The sequence below is a fragment of the Camellia sinensis genome, chromosome 4 (assembly GCF_055761805.1).
Source record: "Camellia sinensis isolate YWXY chromosome 4, ASM5576180v1, whole genome shotgun sequence".
Taxonomy (NCBI): domain Eukaryota; kingdom Viridiplantae; phylum Streptophyta; class Magnoliopsida; order Ericales; family Theaceae; genus Camellia; species Camellia sinensis.
Genome location: NC_138964.1, coordinates 52573568 through 52593901, shown reverse-complemented (window position 1 = coordinate 52593901; position 20334 = coordinate 52573568). Strand labels below are relative to the sequence as shown.

At 35.1% G+C, this 20334-nt stretch overlaps 2 pseudogenes across 1 annotated transcript; one reads left to right on the top strand and one right to left on the bottom strand.

The window, feature by feature from the left end:
* The first annotated feature begins 1033 nt into the window (after positions 1-1033).
* LOC145823757 (BTB/POZ domain-containing protein At4g30940 pseudogene) lies at positions 1034-1642 on the top strand (annotated as a pseudogene).
* Positions 1643-15970: 14328 nt separating this feature from the next.
* On the bottom strand, positions 15971-18070 carry LOC114306423 (BTB/POZ domain-containing protein At2g24240 pseudogene; annotated as a pseudogene). The gene has a single exon (XR_014366466.1). The product of XR_014366466.1 is annotated as a BTB/POZ domain-containing protein At2g24240 pseudogene (transcript).
* Between the last annotated feature and the right edge of the window lie 2264 nt (positions 18071-20334).

The following is a 20334-nucleotide window of genomic DNA, read 5'->3' as shown; positions in this document are numbered from 1 at the left end:
CGATAACTTTCCTTCGGCTATTAAAGATGACAAACTCCCATGTTTTGGCAATCTTCAAAAAACCCTTCAAAATCTTACAATTCAGACCTCGTGGTTGCGTCTACAATGGTTCGTTTAGCTAGGACCAACCTTCGCTGGACTTTCGGGGCCCTCATTGAAAAACTTTCCGAAAGTTGGGTCACACCACAATTTTCTAAAAATTTGGGACTCTCTGCAATTTTCAAAAACTCAGGGAATATTCTCTTATACCAAAGGAATATTCTATTTACCTGTCAGTCACCGTTTACTTGCGTCAGTGTTGACGCCACCACTGCATAATATTCCACTAAAAAATATTAACTTTTTGGGTGCAGCTGGGGGGTTTTGAACCCCTGACCAATTACAAACTACAGCGTCTGATCTACTCTGCCAAAGTCACACTTTGTATTTATTATCCCTCAAATAATATTTAAACACTTCGGCTTTGGTGAAAGTTGCTCATCTTCAATCTCTAGACGAACGTGTGGTACGTGTCCGAGAGTGGTCCTCACTCACTAATTTCAGAGGGCGCGTAAGCTCCACCCCAATCTTCGTTTAGGCTTATTTTTTTGGGTCTGGACTTCTTTTGTCTAGACCTTCCTCTTGGTATGCTTAAAACTCGATTTCAAGCAACTTGACTTTTGGGCCATTTCAGAAAAACACTCTGTTTTTCCTCCACATCGCTAATTGTATTTTCTAATTTACCATTTTATTTTTATTTTATTTTACTGAAATCAAGAAGAAGTTCAAATTGTGGCATAACTTGTCAATGTATAGTATGGGGTAATGATTCCCCAATAATCGTGATGGCTTTTGGTGGGAAACTGTATAAGGAAACACATATGAAGTGTTTGAAATAGGAATTCAAAAAGACAGTAAAATTTAGAATCCCAGGAAGCTGAGTGTTGAAGCTTGATACAAGAATTCGAAAGGACAAACTAAAATATAAATTTAATGCCAAGCCTGTTTTCAAATTCCCATCTGGGTCTGCACAATTTTTTTTCTTGTTTCAACAATGGCAATTCACAATAACATAATAGTAAAATTCAACGTTGGTGGCAAAATATTCAAAACCACTACCTCCACCCTCGCCAACGCTGGCCATAATTCCTTCTTCAAGAAAATGTTCAACAAGAATTGGAACCTCGAAACCTATAATTCAGCTGATGATGATGGTAATTACTTCATCGATCGGAACCCAGATTGTTTCGCAGTACTCCTCGACCTCCTCGAAACAGGGGAGCTGTATATCCCCTCCAACATCCTTGAAAAACTCCTTCACAGAGAAGCCCTATTCTACGGCCTCCTCGACAACATCCGCTCTGCCAAATGTGGCCAATTTGATAGCAACAGACTCCAATTTTCACACTCCGTGACGGGCCAAGCACCTGGCAATGGCACCGCCATGCGCGGTAGCCCTGATGGTGGCTGCTGTGTAGTGCATGATAGTATGGTACACGTCTATGATTGGATGCTCGAAGAACACCCACCAATCAATCTCGATTACCAGAGAGTTTACAACGTCGGTTGGGTCGGTTCAGAGACCATCGTTGTCAGCGTTGGCGGTGGTCGGATGGGTCTGTTCAGTGCAGTAACAGGGAAGCTCATGCACAGGTTTCATTAATTTGTCGGATTTTAGAGTTAAAAACATGATCGAGCTCTGGTCTCATTGGCCGAACAATGAAGACGATGAAGATGATTATCCGACAACCCAGTGGCAGTTTAGAGATGCCATAGCTATGGAGGAGACTAATTCTATATGCCTAGTGAATGAATGTGGGGATTTTGGGTTCTTGGATTTGAGGAGTATTGACATGAGTGTGAGGTGGTGATTAAACAACTCCACAGTGAAGTTCAAGATGAAGGAACCATGTCACTCAAAATTGGCATTTCATAATGGGCAGCTCTTCTTGTCTATGAATCATAGTATTTGGGTGTATTGTGGTCCAGATTGGGTACTGACATCCAGGCTTGGCAGAAGCAATGGAGGTTCAATCTGTGATTTTTCGGTTGGTGGTGATAGGCTTTTTGCTCTTCACTATGCGCAGAATGTGTTTGATAAATGGGAGACGCCACAGAAGCCAATGTGCTAGTTGTTTGCTTAGGCTTTGTTTGGGAAGTGATGCTTTTAGTTTTCTCGCTATAATATGAGGTGAAAAAAAATTGAAATGTTTAGGAATGATTTTTGATTTTTTACCAAAAGAGAATGGGAAGGAACCTTTATTTATTTTTTTTTTTTTTAAAAAAACTTTTGTTAGTAACTTATTTTGACTAATTTAAGTAGGTTCTCAAACATACCTTAGTGGTGTTCTAGTTTGCAACTGGGTGTCTTTCATTTTGATCTAATTCGTTTTCAGTTTGTTTTTTAAAATTTGCAGAAGATGAAGTTGCATATGATGCGTACAACAGGTTAAAAGGTGTTTTTGTGTAGAATTATTATTTATTTATTTATTTTTTGACTCATTTGTGTGTTTGAATATTAAAAACAGTGCATAATTAATATAAAGAAATTTTCAAAAAAAGAAGCCCAACAAACATGGATCGGGCTCAACATGTTGAAATGGAAATATGGCTGATGGCGGGGGCAGGGTGGAGGCAAGTTAATTTTAGGAATATTTACACAAGTTCTAATTTATGAACTTATACTCTATTAAGTTCTAACTAAGATTTTTTGGACCTTCAAATCCCATTAAATTTTTAATAGTCAGAATTACCCTTCAAATAATGATTGTTCATCATTTATGATTATCTATAAAAGAATACAAAGATTTAACATTTATTTTGATTTTTAAAACTTTAAAACATCAACTTTCAAACAGAAAAAACTAAAAAAAAAATTAAAAAAAATATTGTGTGCAAAAAAAAAAAAAACTGATGTTTTTTTTAAAAAAAAATTTGAAAAACAAATTTTATTTTTGTGCAAAATTTGAAATTTTGTGTCTATAAAGGAGCATGATGATGGAACATTGATGTGCAAAACTTAAAAAGAAAAAAAATTAAAAATTAAAAAAAAAAAACTGATAATGTTCTCTGTTTTAAAACTGGAAAAAAAAATATTAATGTTGTCAGTTTTGTTAAATAGTTGAATTACACTAATAAGTAGAAGGGCAAAAAACATTTAATATCATACTCTATTTTTTTCATCAATTAGTGAAACAATTATCTGGAACATTACTATGCAAAATTGATAATGTTCTTAGTTTTAAAATTTTAGAAAAACTAATAATATTCTCAATTTTATTAAATATGACTTATTGGTTCAAAAAATCTTAAATAGGACTTGAACTACCATAACATTTGTAAATAAGACTTTTAGGTATTAACTCTTAATTTTATAATTTAAAAATTAAAATATTAATAAAAATGATAGATAATATAAAACTTAAAATGTAAGATGAAAAATAAATGAGTAAAATTGAATACTACGTAAAATATTTTAAATTTTGATTTTATCATATGATAAAAAATTAAGTAATATATATATATATACAGGGAAAATTACAAAAAAAAAAAATCTCAGGATTTTACGTGTTTTTCAATTTAAATCCGAGGATTTCAATTGTAACAATTAAAACCCTGATGTTATTTCCGTGTCACAATTTAGCCCCTCCTCCGTCCATCTCCGTCTGATTGAACTAATGGAAATCTAAACAAAATTTTAGATTCAAACCCACATGTTCAAACCTTTGTATCTCCTTCATCAAAACTCTGTTTCACCTCATTTTCACGTCATTGGACCCCTCATACACCTTATTCCACCTATTTTTGCTTGTCATTGAAGCTCAAAAAGTTGGCCAAAAATAAGATTTTCTCTCCATCTTTTTTTCCATTCAAACCCATATGTTCAAATTCTTGTATCTCCCTCGTTGTAGTTCCGTTTCATCTCATTTTTTGCATTGCTGGATTCATCTGATGGCCTAGTTTTCATTCCACCCTTCATATGCCTTATTCTATCTCTTTTTGTATGCCATTGGAGCTCCGAAATTTGGCAACAAAAAAAAAAGAAGAGAAAAATTTTATTTTTGGCCAATTTTCGAAGTTAAGACAACACGTAAAAAGAGGTAGAATAAGGTGTATGAGGATTGAAACGAAAACTAGGTCATGCGGTGAATCCAATGACTTAAAAATGAGGCGAAACGGAGTTACGACGAGGAAGATATAAGGGCATGAACATGTAAGTTTGAATTCGGAAAAAAGAAAGAAAAAATTTATTTTTGGCTAACTTTTGGAGCTTTAATGACACGTAAAAAGAGATGGAACAAGGCGTATGATGGTGGAATAAAAATTAGGCCATAAGGTGAATCTAACGAAGCGACAATGAGGCAAAACAAAGTTTCGACAAAGGGAGATATAAGGGCTTGAACATGTGAGTTACAAGGACTTGAACATGTGGGTTTGAATCTGAAAATTTTGCCCAGATTTTCGTTAGTTCAATCAAAGGGAGATGGATAGAGAGGCTAAATTGTGACACAGAAGTAACATTAGTGGGGTTTAAATATATATATATATATATTTTTGTAATTTGCCCATTTGTATATATATATATATATATTATACATATAAATATGTTTATTTAGTAAATACAAACAAGGCAAGGGTGCGTTAGAACAAGGTGGGGAAGCGAAACTTGTCCCTTGCCCTACTTCTTCATTGGGGCAAGGTAGGCGAGAGATGTGGGGGTGGGGGAAAATAGCCATCCCTACATGGAATAAGACCTATATGCAAGTGGGAGAAATTTGAACTATTTTTGCTCAAACAAATTACTCAAGTTGCTTTTGTATTCAATTAGTTAGCATGTATCATTGTTTTTAAATTTGAAGAAAAAAAGTAGTTATGTTATGGTATCAGTTGTTTCAAATTGGTTGAACTACAGTGACCTTTTGTGTTACAATGGGAAAGGTGGATCTGCAATTTTATTGAGATAGGTCACAATGGGATTGAATGTGGGGTGACATGCTGCAGCTTACTGTAGAGGCCTATGATGTATTGAAATTAATTGGCAACTTATAAGCTTATTGATTAAGACAACTGTAGATGTATTTTCAATTTCAGTTAAAGGATGATAAGGGAGATAGGGTATTTGGTGGACAAGGTTTTGGACAAAAATGGCATGATGGGTAAAAATGGACAGTTTAGTAATCTTTTATTCAGGAAAAATCAATTGGTGGTGTCCTTTTTTTTTTTTTTTTTTTTGTGGAAAAATTACAAATGAGTTGGACAATTTTAAAATAAAAATGGCATGATGGGTAAATGGACAATTTTATTCCAGTTGATGTCGATTTTGAGGGAAAGATAGAGGCTAAGATTTCTAGTTAAATATTTTGCAAGATATTAAAATCAAATGAATGATGTTGGACTGCTAAATAAGTAGGTTAAGCAAAACTGATAATAGTTACAGAAACACATTAGAACTAAAATATTGAACATGATCAAAACAAACGAAAGATAATTATCAACATCCGGATGAAGAATTCATTGAATCACACTAAAGAGAGCAAACTGTTGCATTTTAAACAAATGTTAAATATAGTGCCAAAATAATAGGTGTAATTATTCAATAAACCTAAAGAATCATGTGATATTGTCCACATGGTGCTCCTAACCAATGACATTACGGAAAACCTAACCAATGGGACAATGTTGGCCTACCTTGTCATGCAGAACACCTTAAGAAAAGAGAAGAGAGAGAAGCAAAGGAAAAGAAGAACAAGGCTACATCCTTAACAAAACCATATTACAAACCCAAACGTAACTATTCAAAAATTATCTATAATTATTATCTTGTGGTTCAAATGTATTTTACATATAGGCACTACACTACACAAATTTAATTTTCATCAGAAAATTCTAGATGGATATGTGTGGGTTCCCAGACTTTTCCAAACAAAAACTGCCACAACCTAATACTCAATATCAATAATTCAAAGTTAATGATTACAATGCAAAGACCTAATATTTATAGGCTAGAAACACTAATTCACAGTGGGAAACTAAATCATAAAATTATTTTGTAATTAGAATTCCTAGAGGAAGAAACTAAATATAGTAAAATTCTAATCAAACTATAAATTAAAATAAATAAATAAAATTAGAAAATTTCTATAAATATCCATGAAAGTTCTACATCTCCTTGATTAGGTAGTTGGGAGACAAAGAATGACCCACCTAGCGTGTTTTAGGATTCCTCATTTATTGGGAGCACCACATTGATAATGTCACATTGTAATATCTTCATTGATTTTTAAAAATGAAGTGAATATAAAGCTTATATTTCCTTTCCCACAAATTGATTTGGCTAAAATTCAGTCTTGATCCTTCCCCTAAGTCAATTTCATTCCTCAGCAAAATATTTTGTTTTCTAATTCATATAAATTAAAAAGACTCGTTCACTTTAATTATTAGCGAACCAAATCAAATCTTGAATGTTGAAACTGAGAGTTGGTTTCTATAACAAACTTTTAATTTCTCATTTGTTGTTTTCCTTCATTCAGTTCTTTGTTCTTTCCATCATTTTGAGAGAGAAGTTTTGGAACATGTCCAAAATAAATTACAAAAGATACCCCTGTCTCATGTACATGCTAGTTTGCAAATGCAAAACTGATCAGTATTTAGTTTTTGTGGCTTTCTAAAGTCTTTTTTCTGCTTAAAATTTGTTTAAAGTGTTTGAGATTGATGATGTGAAAGCATGGAAGTCTTTTTTAATATCTGCCACTTCTTAATGTCTTGGGGCTTTCCATGATCTCCAAAGCCCCATGGTTTCTACTACCTCTAGCTTGGGCATGGACGGGGACTGTAGTTGTCACGGCATTGCTTTCCATGAGTAATATGTCCTTCTGTACATCCAGCCAAATCTCTAATTTTTTTTTCTTCTCTCCATTGTTAAGTTCGTTGTTATAGGCCATGATTGTGCACACAAATCATTCTTGAAAATGTGGATGAAAGAAGGATTTAATCAAGAAGTTATAGTAGCTAAGCAAAGGCGTTGGTTGTTATTCTCTTTCCCTGAAATGATTGTGTTTGGAACCATACATTTACTTGCACATCAATGTGTATAATGCATACAGTCCATGTGCACATTTATGCATGTATCCTTCATCTTCACTTCTACATTCTGTAAATTCACATTTGTATTCCTTATCATTCTATGTTGTTTGAAGATACAGTTTGGCAACTTGTTTGGACAGAGGAGTTTGATTCATCTCCAGTTTTACAGAAGGCCATTATATGTGGCTATGTCCCATTTCAGCCTTGGATGTCTATGGCTCACTGTTAAAGCAAATGAATGAAGCATTATGATATTACTAGAATTGCAACTTGTCTCCTAGTGTATTATTACTGATTTTTTTAAGCAGTCGAATTTCATGATGTGTTTACATTAACATTACTAAGCATGTTAATAAGCTGACATGGCACTTCAATACAAAAACAAAGTTCAAGCCAAATGAAGTTAAGAGGATGAAGATAATCTTGGCTTGTGTTTTTGCATTCATCACCATTGGATTGCTGCTGATTGTCTATCAGATGGGGATCATAGGATGAATCTAGTTCTGGATAATGCCATGGTTGGGTTTTCACTTTTGGGTGGGTAAAAATCTTCCTTGTCTATTTTGAATGCTTCTATATGCATTTGTGTCAATTTTAAATTCGTCAAATTTTTTATTTGTTTGATATTTCAACACAAATGAATCTCTTGAAATTCTTTCTCAAAATATAGCACTATGCCTGAATATTATGTTCCATTTCCATTTCTTTATTTCATGTTTGAACTTGCTCCTTTTTATTTCTGTTAACATTAAAAAGCACATTCCATCCTTTGAATGAATCATGAAGCACTCCCTTCTCCATACACAAATGCGCGCGCACACAAAAAATAAATAATTACAAATAATCACAATGGTGTCCATAAGTTCCCTAATGATGATGACAAACTTGTTCTTTTCATCTATCTGGTTTTTCTTGTCACCAACAGTATCTGAACGAGCCTACTTGGAATTGGCATCTAATGAAGACCATATTGACAATATGCCACGCTCACAACAAGGAGCAAATTACATCACCTTTCAACGAACTTGCCTTTGAGCAAAATTGCAATGCCTGATTATGCTTGATTCGTTGATGTGCCTCATGTTGTCCATTCATTCTTTCTTATTTGTTGTTCTTCTCCTTTCTGGTTCAAATTAACTGCATGCTTCAAAAAAAAAAAAAAAAGAAGTGAAAAATCTAGAAATCCCCTAGATGTTGATTTGTGATTATGTATCAATTTTAAGCAGAATATAACAATCCCAATCAAACAATCAAACAATCAAGACAAAGAGACACAGCGATTTAACGTGGAAAAAACCACAATTGGACACCTCCAACTGTGATCAAAAAACCACGGGCAACAGCCACAAGAACAATCCACTAAGAAGAATTAAAGGAATTACACAGGTATACTCTCAATTACCTAGCGAATCCACAACGCCTAATTGAACCAACCTCTATGTGCCTCTTCCAACCTCATCTTCACCACGGAATTGTCTTTCTGATGAGCCACTCCGGATTCCACCAAAGCTTCAGGCTCGAATTCTTCAGAATCCACAACTGAAGAATAACCCTCTCTTTTGTGTATAACAAACAAACCTTTGATGTACTCTCTTTAGATCATGAGTTGAATACTCAATAAAAACATCAAAGAAAACTCCCAAAGTATCCCCAGATATAAACCCTAGAAACTAAAAAGAAGATCTGGAGCAGTTATCCTAAAATCTGACCCAACACGCGAATTTATAGAATCTGTCCCGCGATCTCCGCTCGAGCTCAACACAGCCCGCTCGAGCGGACTGACCAAAAACTGCGTGCGAATAAACTGAGATGCGCTCGAGCGTAGGAGCATCCGCTCGAGCGTAAAATCATACCTTCCAGTATTTTTACAGGCGACTGCAGAGATGCTGAGAGCTTCCAATCCACGCTCGAGCGCCCGATGTCCCGCTCGAGCGGACAGGCCAAAACTGGAAAATCTGGAAAAATAAAACATGATCGAATGGCAACTTTGAATGCATTTTTGCATTTTGCTTCGGGGGCGCTGCCCCTCGACCCCGCCGTGGCGCTGCCCCCTGGACCCCCGCGAGCTGACCGGGCAGCTCGATCCCCATCATAATCAGCGAAGTGGCAATCTTGAAAGCTTTATCATCACAAACTTCTCTGAAATGCTTGATTCGGGTTGGATTCGCAACTAACAACTCATAGCCTCACTGAAATAAAAATGCGAATAAAATTACAACTCAAAGGAGTTTTGTCAAACGGGATTGCCAAGAAATAAAACCTAACAATCTCCCCCTTTGGCAATGCCGTGACAAAACACACCTAACAAATAAAATCCTAAACACCCCAACCCATTACAGCCAACAAAAACCAACTTCTTTTTTCAAGGTCTTGATCTGCAAAATAGTTATTAGTGCCACAATCTCCAAAACAGCTATTAGTCCCACAATAGTATATGAAAAAGCAATAGACATATGACATGATTATCTTGAAACATGAGATGGAAAACAAGAATAGATGAAAACTAAGACTCATGAACAACAACTCTCAAACAACAAAAGCAAGATCATAAACCCCACAAGCAATGATATGACGATGTAAAAACCATGAACATACAAGAAGGGCAAATAGTGTATAGCAACATGCAAAACATATAGCCAATCTCCCTTATCAGACAACAAAGTGTTCATGCTAAACAACTCTTGCAATGAAAAACCAAACTCACTTACACACCCAAATCAAGATGAACCAAACTCCCCCTCACTAAAAGCAACCACAAACATTGAAAAACAGTGAATCAAGAGGAGAATGATAAAAATAATATGGTGGAGCAAGTAAGGAATTTCAGATTAGTACCTTAAAACACATAAGATTATCCAAGAAGCACCATTACAAGAAAACACAATGTGCACAGTCTGTAGAAGATTTCTCATGAAAGAAAGTGATGTATTTTGTGAAAAGCATAGATCCCATGATAAAAGTGTGTGTGTGACTCTTGGAGTTCGACAAACACTAGATTCAATCCTAGTAGTGATATGAAAGCTGGACCTCTGACAAGAGAATCTTAAGCACGACAAAGGAAAGTCAAACCACTAGGAATCAAGGGGTATTTGGTGAGTAAAGGCGGAGGCTCCCCCTCAATCAATGAATCTTTTTTTTTTCTCTTTTTTTTTTTTCTTTCTTTTGCACATTTTTTTCTTTCTTTTGTATATTTTGTCTTCTTCTCTTTCTTTTTCTTTTTCTTTTGCACAATCATTGGTGGCTGACACGCTCAAGAGTATGGAAACCGAACCAGAGAAGCATGGATATAATAATGATGGCCTGGTTGGTGACTCTGAGGTAGCCTTTTCCTCATGGCTGGACTGCAAAGAATGGAGGGGAAAGCCATGGAGGTGCAAAAAAGATGGTAGGTGGTTAAGAGACTCAACATCACCCAAGATATGCTAGTATAGGTCAATTCCTTTAGAGATGCAAAAGATCAATGCCAGAAGTCCAAAAAAAAAAAAAAAATAATCACTAAGGCGGAAGACTCCAAAATTTGCTAATCCAAGAGTGTGTACAGAATGAGACATACTAATCAAAAAACACACACTCCAAAATGAGTAATGACCACAGAAAGCACACACATATTAACATGTAATGGATTTTCTCATCAATTCCAATATGTACCAAGGACCACTCAAAAATTTCAAGCTTGCAAAACCATACTAAGAAAATCTTTTTGGAATTTTTCTTTTTTTTTTTTTCAATTTTTTTTTTTTTAACCAAAGCAAGACAAAAAACAAACAAGCACACATTAAAAGACCCAAAAAAAACACACAAAAACCTATAAACTAAAACGACCAAACAAATTAACACAAGTCAACTTTTCTCACCCAAATCTTTTTGGTCTTAACAAAATCAGGTCTAGCGGTCTTGGTAAGTGTCGTGGTGTAGTGAACACCCGCATGAATCTTGGTATTCCGCCTAGACATGTAAGGCTGTCTCCTAACCCAACAAGTATTCAAATTTCTACCCTTTTGAGGCACTCTCCCATGCAACTTATAACAATAAGGGCGAATATGACCATGCATACCACAATGATGACAAATAAAAACAGGGTGTACCTTCTTTTCTTTTACCTTACCAACTCTAGGAAGTTTGAGAAGTCCATCCTTTTGTTGGATTTTTTGTTCTCCCTTTCCTTGAGTTCTTGTATCATGAGATGTTGAAGCACTCTGTTTTTGCTCTTTCTTACCACCAAAGCCAATGCCACTCTTGTCACAACTCATGTGTTGAGACCCAATGATATCCTCCAAAGTCTTTGATCCTTTGTTCCAAAGACCAATGGTAGCCATAGCACTCTTGAGCTCTTTCTCTTTCTTGATCATTAGTTCTTCCAAAGCAACTTGTGACATCTCGAGAGATTCAATCTTTTCTTCATACATGGCATGGGTTTGCAGCAGCTCATTCCTCTCTGTCTCACAAGTCAACAATTTTGCACAAAGAACTTGTCGATCATCAGCTACCTTAATGGCATTAATCCTGGCCTCGGAAATCTCCTCCTTAAGTTTGACATTCTCACATTCACATGCTTTGAGTTTCTTTGTGAGTTTGTCATTCAATTTGAATAACTTAAGAGACTCCTTATACAACTTTTCATAGGCTTGCTCAAGCTCTTCATGATCGCTCTCCGAGGATTCATCATCGGTGATATTCTCAACTGACCTCTTTGGAGAATCTGTTTGTCCTTCAACTTCAGAAGCCGCCATGAAAGCAAGAAATTGTTTATGACCCTCTTCGCCTTGACCTTCATTGTCACTTTCCTCTTCATCAGATTCAGATTCATCATCCCAAGTGATGGCAAGGGCTTTCTTCTTCTTCAAACGAGTGGGGCATTCTTGAGCAAAATGGCCAAATCCTTGGCATTCATAGCATTGGAGTCTTTCAGAGTTCTCTTGTATCTTTCCTTTCTCCTTCTTGGCTATAGGATTAATTTTGAGTTTATCTTTGCCTTTAGATTTATGAGAATGAGTAGATTCCAAAAGATTAGGATTCTTTTTAAAAAAAAAAGATTTTTTAAATTGTTTAACAAAAGCAGCCATAATCTTGGAATCTATATCACAATCCTCATCAGAATCCTCTCTAACTTTATGAGCACTACTAAAAGCAATATCTTTTTGTTTCTGTTTGAAATTCCTGTGTGCCTCATAAGTTTGGAGATTTCCAACCAACTGATCCAGCTTGAGGTTGTCAACATCTTGAGCCTCCTCAATAGCCGTAACTTTTGGTTGGAACCGATCGGGCAAGGATCTCAAAATTTTTCCCACAATTTTGGATTCTGGAATTTTTTCACCTAAATTGAAGCTGGAATTTACAATGTCACTCAACTTCGCATAAAATTCATCAAAGGTCTCACTATCTTTCATTGAAAGGTTTTCGAAACTAGATGTGAGCCTTTGAAGTTTTGAGCGTTTAACAGAAGGAGTGCCCTCATGAATAGTTTGTAAGATATCCCAAGCCTCTTTTGCGACTTCACAATTACAAATACGACTAAATTCGTCAGGTGTGACAGCGCAAAAGAGTGAATTGATAGCTTTACTATTCCAGCTACTATTTTGGTAATCAGTTGTGTCCCACTGATCAATTGGTTTGGGGATTGTAACTCCATCAACAGTAATTGTTGGTTCAGTCCACCCATTCATGACGGATTGCCAAACTTTTTCATCAATAGATTTTAAAAAAGATCTCATCCGAGCTTTCCAAAAAGGATAATTGGATCCGTCAAGTAGGGGTGGTCGAACCATAGAATTTCCTTCACGAATTGTATCCATTATCACAAATCAAACAAGATCTCGTTCTAAAAGAATTCTATTTTTTATTTTTTTTTTAACAAAAAAAAGAACGACCCGCTCTGATACCAATTGAAAAATCTAGAAATCCCCTAGATGTTGATTTGTGATTATGTATCAATTTTAAGCAGAATATAACAATCCCAATCAAACAATCAAACAATCAAGACAAAGAGACACAGCGATTTAACGTGGAAAAAACCACAATTGGACACCTCCAACTGTGATCAAAAAACCACGGGCAACAGCCACAAGAACAATCCACTAAGAAGAATTAAAGGAATTACACAGGTATACTCTCAATTACCTAGCGAATCCACAACGCCTAATTGAACCAACCTCTATGTGCCTCTTCCAACCCCATCTTCACCACGGAATTGTCTTTCTGATGAGCCACTCCGGATTCCACCAAAGCTTCAGGCTCGAATTCTTCAGAATCCACAACTGAAGAATAACCCTCTCTTTTGTGTATAACAAACAAACCTTTGATGTACTCTCTTTAGATCATGAGTTGAATACTCAATAAAAACATCAAAGAAAACTCCCAAAGTATCCCCAGATATAAACCCTAGAAACTAAAAAGAAGATCTGGAGCAGTTATCCTAAAATCTGACCCAACACGCGAATTTATAGAATCTGTCCCGCGATCTCCGCTCGAGCTCAACACAGCCCGCTCGAGCGGACTGACCAAAAACTGCGTGCGAATAAACTGAGATGCGCTCGAGCGTAGGAGCATCCGCTCGAGCGTAAAATCATACCTTCCAGTATTTTTACAGGCGACTGCAGAGATGCTGAGAGCTTCCAATCCACGCTCGAGCGCCCGATGTCCCGCTCGAGCGGACAGGCCAAAACTGGAAAATCTGGAAAAATAAAACATGATCGAATGGCAACTTTGAATGCATTTTTGCATTTTGCTTCGGGGGCGCTGCCCCTCGACCCCGCCGTGGCGCTGCCCCCTGGACCCCCGCGAGCTGACCGGGCAGCTCGATCCCCGTCATAATCAGCGAAGTGGCAATCTTGAAAGCTTTATCATCACAAACTTCTCTGAAATGCTTGATTCGGGTTGGATTCGCAACTAACAACTCATAGCCTCACTGAAATAAAAATGCGAATAAAATTACAACTCAAAGGAGTTTTGTCAAACGGGATTGCCAAGAAATAAAACCTAACAAGAAGCATTGTAGGAAGCTTCGTGTTGTGATTCGGGCACAACTTCTAAATTTTGCCCATTGAGCGTGAATTATTTGTTGGATTACAAAACTTTCTCGCGACATTATCGGTAAATGTTGGATTTTAATATTGTTTTTTGCAGAGATTGATCTGGTATTAGAACTCTCAACTTATGAATTTATATATATACAAAATGTAAGATACATTGTTTGGAACCATTTGCTGTGAGACAATGATTTCTCCTTCCAGAGTTGTTTTTTTTAATTAAAATATTCATGCTATTGAATTGTATATAGGTGCAATGCTAACAAATCTTTTGACTTGAACTAAGCCAATCATATTTTAGCATAATTTATTATCAACATTAATGAAAGAAATTTTTTAAATTCACTAGAGTTGGCTTGTTTTTCTATTGTTTAGTTGAAAAACTGCTGGTCTTTGAGAGAGTCAATACAAAATGAGTTTTATATATCTTCGTGGGGCTCTGATTAAATTGGGATTTGTTCCTTTTGTAGGAGTTCGAACATAATTTAATCTACTACAGTTTGATGAATATTTCAAAGTTGCACAAGGATAGAGGGAGCCTTATTAGTTTTAATCTTTTATTTTTTATTTTTAAATATAACAAAAGGACAGTTTGGCTCAACAGTAAGACTTGTTGTTAACGTCACTCATAACGTGGGTTTGAGTCATAGAAATAATATAGTTTCTCCAAAATTAGAAGTAACATTGTGTACATATTATATTTCTCAAATCTCACTATAGTACAAGTCTCGTGCACTAAGTAATTTATGTAATGGTAAGACTCAAATTTGGGCATCACACTTGATAAGAGAGCACTTCATCTATTAGGTCAACCCTTAGTGATGTGGTCAAACTCCAATATGAGCATCATAGCTGATAAGGGAGCGTTTTATCCACTAGGCCAATCCTAATGCTGTATTTGGTTAGAGGATTTGGAGAGGGATTTGGAAAAGGAAAGGGAAAAAGAAAAGGTATATGAAACTATGTGAAATATAGGCATGCTTTATTCACATTTCACCTATCTTTTCCTTTTCCCTATCTAAATCCCTTTCAAAATCCTCCAACCAAATACAGTATAAATGATAGTCCTCTTAGTTTAGTGTCATAAAAAATTGACAAAAGGAAAGGGGCCCTTGAACAAAGGATGACTGCTTGAATGGTAAAGACATTAAAAAGAAAGTAGTCATGATTTGTTGATGTGGTTGTGATCATATGTAGATTTGGTGCCCCCAAAACGCTCAAGAGAAAGATTCAATGTATATGTGATCTTGCATATAGTTCACAAACTGACACATCAAACTGGAATGAAAGCAAAGCAAACCCTACCAACTTTTTTCCAAGTGAGTGTTGGGTTGGGTTTCCATCCTATGTGGAGGAAGGCCCAAAACATTTAGTAAGCCCATGTGAATTCCAAAGCCCACATGGAGAGGTTATGTTTTTTTGAAAAGATCTGGCCCATAAGTTTAGGATTACAAACCCTTTCTCTGTACACAAAAAGAGACGTAGAAGCTGCCACCAAAACAGAGAGGAGAGGAGAAATTCTGTCCAGCAGTAATCAAGCGATCCGATCAACAAGAATCTGTGGTCCGATTGAGCTGAAATTTGGTAGGTGAGTTCACAACTCAAGACTCTAAATTCTGGACGGTGGAGATCAGATTTGGAGTATTCTACTGCTGGTTTTTGGCCCGTGAACAGTACCACCACCGAAGCAGTTGAACTGCTCTCTCTCTCTCTGGGGAATAAGAAGAGGAATCAACTTTGTAAAAGCTAGGGTTCAAAAGAAAATAAGGTCCAAAAGAGAATGAGTGCCTTGTACTACACAAAACAAAAAAAAGCAAAATAAAGAAGAAAAATACATGACAATAAATGCAACTGTGCAAGTAGATCCTTAACCTGTAAATGCATTTGTGGAGGGAAACAAAGATTTCAAATTATGATAGTTGAGCAATCAGTTTCATTACTTTGTGATTTACACACAGCACATACTCTAAACTTCTAACCTATACGCATCACCTTCAACTCCATCTTCTACAAATTTAAAGAAAAAAAAAGGCTAGAAAATCAATTAAGATCAAAATAAAAAAACACACAATTAAGTGATCGGCGCTGGTGGCGTCTCCCACATGTCAAACACATTCTCCTCACTATGAAGAGCAAAAAGCCTATCACCACCCATAGAAAAATCACAAATTGATCCACCATAACTCTGGCGAAGCCTCGATGTTAATACCCAATCCGGACCACAAAACACTGAAATACTATCATTCATCGACAAAAAAAGCTGCCCATCATGCAATGCGAGTTTGGGGTAACACGGTTCCTCGGGCATCTTCCCCTTCATCAACCGGCTCCTTGAGCACCACCTCACACTTCCACCACTACTCCTCAAGTCCATGAACCCCAAATCCTCGTACTCGTTCACCACGCATATTGATCCGGTCTCCTCCATTGCTATGGCATCCCAGACCCGTCTCTCGTCGGTTGCCGGAGCTCCGACGTCAGACCAAGACCAAACCATACTTTTATCCCTAAAATCCAACAGACTGATGTAACAGTTGTCCTTCCTAGGAAACAGAGTTGCAACTAACAAACAGTTAGTGCCATGTAAAAATTGCAGCCTATCAGCCTCACCAAGTGACCACCCAATTGGCTCATAGTAAAAATCAATCTGTTTTCCAGTGATTTGGTCCCAAACACCAATCCCATACTCATTGCTCCTACCTTTACAACTACTTAAAACCTTGTAATCTGAGCTAAAACTCAAAGTACCAGCTGTGTAGCTTTTCATTTGATCATCATGAGTGACTTGAAATCTATGCCTGAGCTCCCCTGTTCCTGCACTAAATTGACCCATCCCGCCACCGCCGCGGCCTAACCGCTCACACGTGGTGACCACGACAGTATCCGAATCGATACAACCAACATCATTAACTCTCTGGTAGTCAAGATTGATTGGGGGGGTGCTCTTCTAGCATCCAATCATAGACATGTACCATACTACCACGTACTGCACAGCACCCGCCATCCGGGCCGGCCCGGATGGCGGTGCCGTCGCCAGGTGCTTGGCCTGTCACAGACTGCGAAAACCAGAGCCTGTTGCCATCGATTTGGCCCCATTTCGCAGTCCGGACATGGTCGAGGAGGCCGTAAAACAGGGCTTCTCTGTGGATGAGCTTTTCAGGGATGTTGGAGGGGATACAGAGCTCCCCTATTCTGAGTAGGTCTAGGAGGACTGCAAAGCAATCCGGGTTTCGATCGATGAAGTATTCATCGAAATTGTGGGTTTGGAGGTTCCAATTCTCGTCGAACATTGCGCCGAAGAGGGAATTTCGGCCGGCATTGGCAAGTGTTGTTGCTGTGGTTTCGAAGATCTTGCCTCGAACATTGAATTTGACTGTGTCTTTTTGAATTCCCATGGCTCAATTGCCAACAAGTTAGGCAGATCAAGATGGGAATTTGAAGTCGAGAGGCTAAGAGAAACAGGAAGAGTCCACTTGTGGAGAAAATTATTTGTTTTTCCTGGAAAGTGTGGGAAAATAGTTGGGTTTGTGAAAGGAGCTGAATTTAATGAAATGGGTTTGAAAATTTGAAATTGAACCGGGAGACTTTAAAGAAAGGAAGGGGTAATTAAAACAATCAGAATAAAATTGTGACAGAGAGAAAGAGAGAAGAATTAAAGGCTACAACAAGACTGAACAAGACTGATAAGAGCAGATTTTTATACAAACAGGTGAAGAATTTGATTTGTTCTTGTTGCAAAAAAAGCCAAAAACACAATTGGAAAGGCATGAGAGATGGATCGGATGCAAAGGCAATTTGAGAGAAATCAGATGAAAATGAGATCTGGGTACTGAAGGATGAAGGGTTTGGGAGGTGGGTTTTTATTCTTGAGGGATTTGGTGAAAAGGAATTGGAGAATTTAGAGCAGTTGAATTTTCAAAACAATTGATGACTTTTTTTGTTCTCTCACCTTCCCTCTCTTCTTCCTTTGCCTTTTCCATCTCTCTCTCGGTCTCTCCCTTCGTTTGGGAGGTTGGTTTTTTAATTTTAATTTTTTGATTTTTTAATTATTTTAATTTGAGATTAAAAAGTCTAATTTGAAATAATTTTTTTTAGAAAAAAATAAAATAATTATAATTTAGATATAATATTTTATTTTATTATTATATTTTATTTTTTATAATTAAAGTAATTAAAATAATTAATGCCAAACATAACCTGTATTTGGTGGGTGTTTGGAAAGTTATTATTTTAATAGGTTATTTTAGTTTTTGACTATTTTAGGTGATTAAAATCTTCATGTTTAGGAAAATAATTAAATTTTTTTGTAACTAGATGTAATATTTATAAAAAAAATAATAAAACAATTATAAATTTAATGTGACATTTTATTTTATTAAATATTTTAATTTATTTTATTTTTTAATATTATTTTAATTAAAAAAAACTTCTTCCCAACCAGTCTGGTCTTACTTTGGTCCGGACATAACTACGCTTTTAAAAATCAATGCTGTGTGGTAGGCTCCACTTTAGCCATTCATAGTCCTCTCTGTTTGGATTAGATGATTCTCCTATCAAATTCAGGCCTTGATTAAAAAATTGACTGTTTTAGTTTTTAATTATTTTAATAGGTAAAATATTTATATTTATAAAAAAGTTAGTTTTTTTTAATAATTAAATATGATATTTATAAGAAAAAAAAGTAAAGTGATTATAAATTTAGTATGACATTTTATTTTATTAACTATTTTAATTTATTTTATCTTTTATATGAATTTTAGCCAAAAAAAAAAAAAGGGTCTAAAGTTGGCTTTCCAAACACCGCCTTACTTAAAAATTCAGATTAATTTTATAATGGAAAACTAGTGAAACATTCATCTCCAACTTTAAGTAGTAGAAAAGATCTAATTTTTTTTTATTAGTTAACGTCCATCGATAAAATTTTTCTATAATCAGATTAGAGAAATTCTTTGTGATTATATCAGATAAATTTCTCTATAAAAATTAAAATTTCTCTACGTTGGGGCGAAATTTCACTGTGTCGAATTTTTTCTATGAAAATGTTGAGGGATCCCAACTATTATGAAAATATTGAATGTCATTTATCTTATAAAATCTTAATATCAGGATCTCAAAAAAAATTCCCCTTTGATAATTATAATTATATTTTCTAATTATGTTTATTATTTTAAAATAAATATTTTTGTTTTAAATTATACTTCACTTCTATTTTTGTTTTTAGAGTTTATTTCTCTTTCTAAGTTTAAACTATCATCAAATTATCTATTTAATTAATAAATTATCAATATATAAATCAAAGTCTATTTACTTTCTGAATTATCAATTAATCTACTAAATTCCTAAAGTAATAAATTCAAACTTATTTAGTCTCTTAAATAATCTCAAAAATAGAATATTAGTATAAGTATTATAAATTAATAAAAGACATTATCTAATAAAGATTGGGACAATTATCTAAAAAAACTCAAGGTTTAAGCCTTCAAACAAAATAAATTTTTAATTTTTAATTTTATTAAGTTAAACCTTAATCTTTTAATTTCTTTTCAATTTAAACTATTTGTCTATTTTTATCAAGTAAAATTGATAGAAAAATAGTAGTTTAATCATTAAACTCAATGTAGGTATTCATAAAATATCTAAAATATTCATTGAGTTTAATAACTAAAATACTTTTTTTTTAATCAATTTTACTTAATGGAAATAGGAAAATAGTTTAGATTGAAAATAAATAAAACATTTAGGGTTTAAATGACAAAATTAAAAACTCAGGGTTTATTTTGTTATAAGGTTTAAACTCGGATATTTTTTTTTTTAATTTTTTGTAATTTCTCCATAAAGATTTTATTCTAGAAAATCTAAATTTCTATTTTATTTTTAAAAGGTGTTTTAGTTTACTGTATGTTTAAATTAGCAGTAGAGTTCTGATTTCTTAGCATTGCCAATAAAATTATACGAGTATTAGATAAACTGAATAGGTAATATTAGATAATTTAAATAATAACATTTCCCTACAAATAATAATAGAATAAAATAATACATTAATTTATTTATAAAAATAACTTAACGAAGATTTTAAAGACGATCAATTAGAAATTATAAACGAAATCCGACATATAATACTAAATAATGGCAAGAAAGTAGCCATTGTAGATAATAAATAAGAAAATACTATAGATAATTACCTTACCCCTATAAAAGAAATTCACCAGAAGAATTGACGTCCACTTTTCAAAGACAACAAATTTTT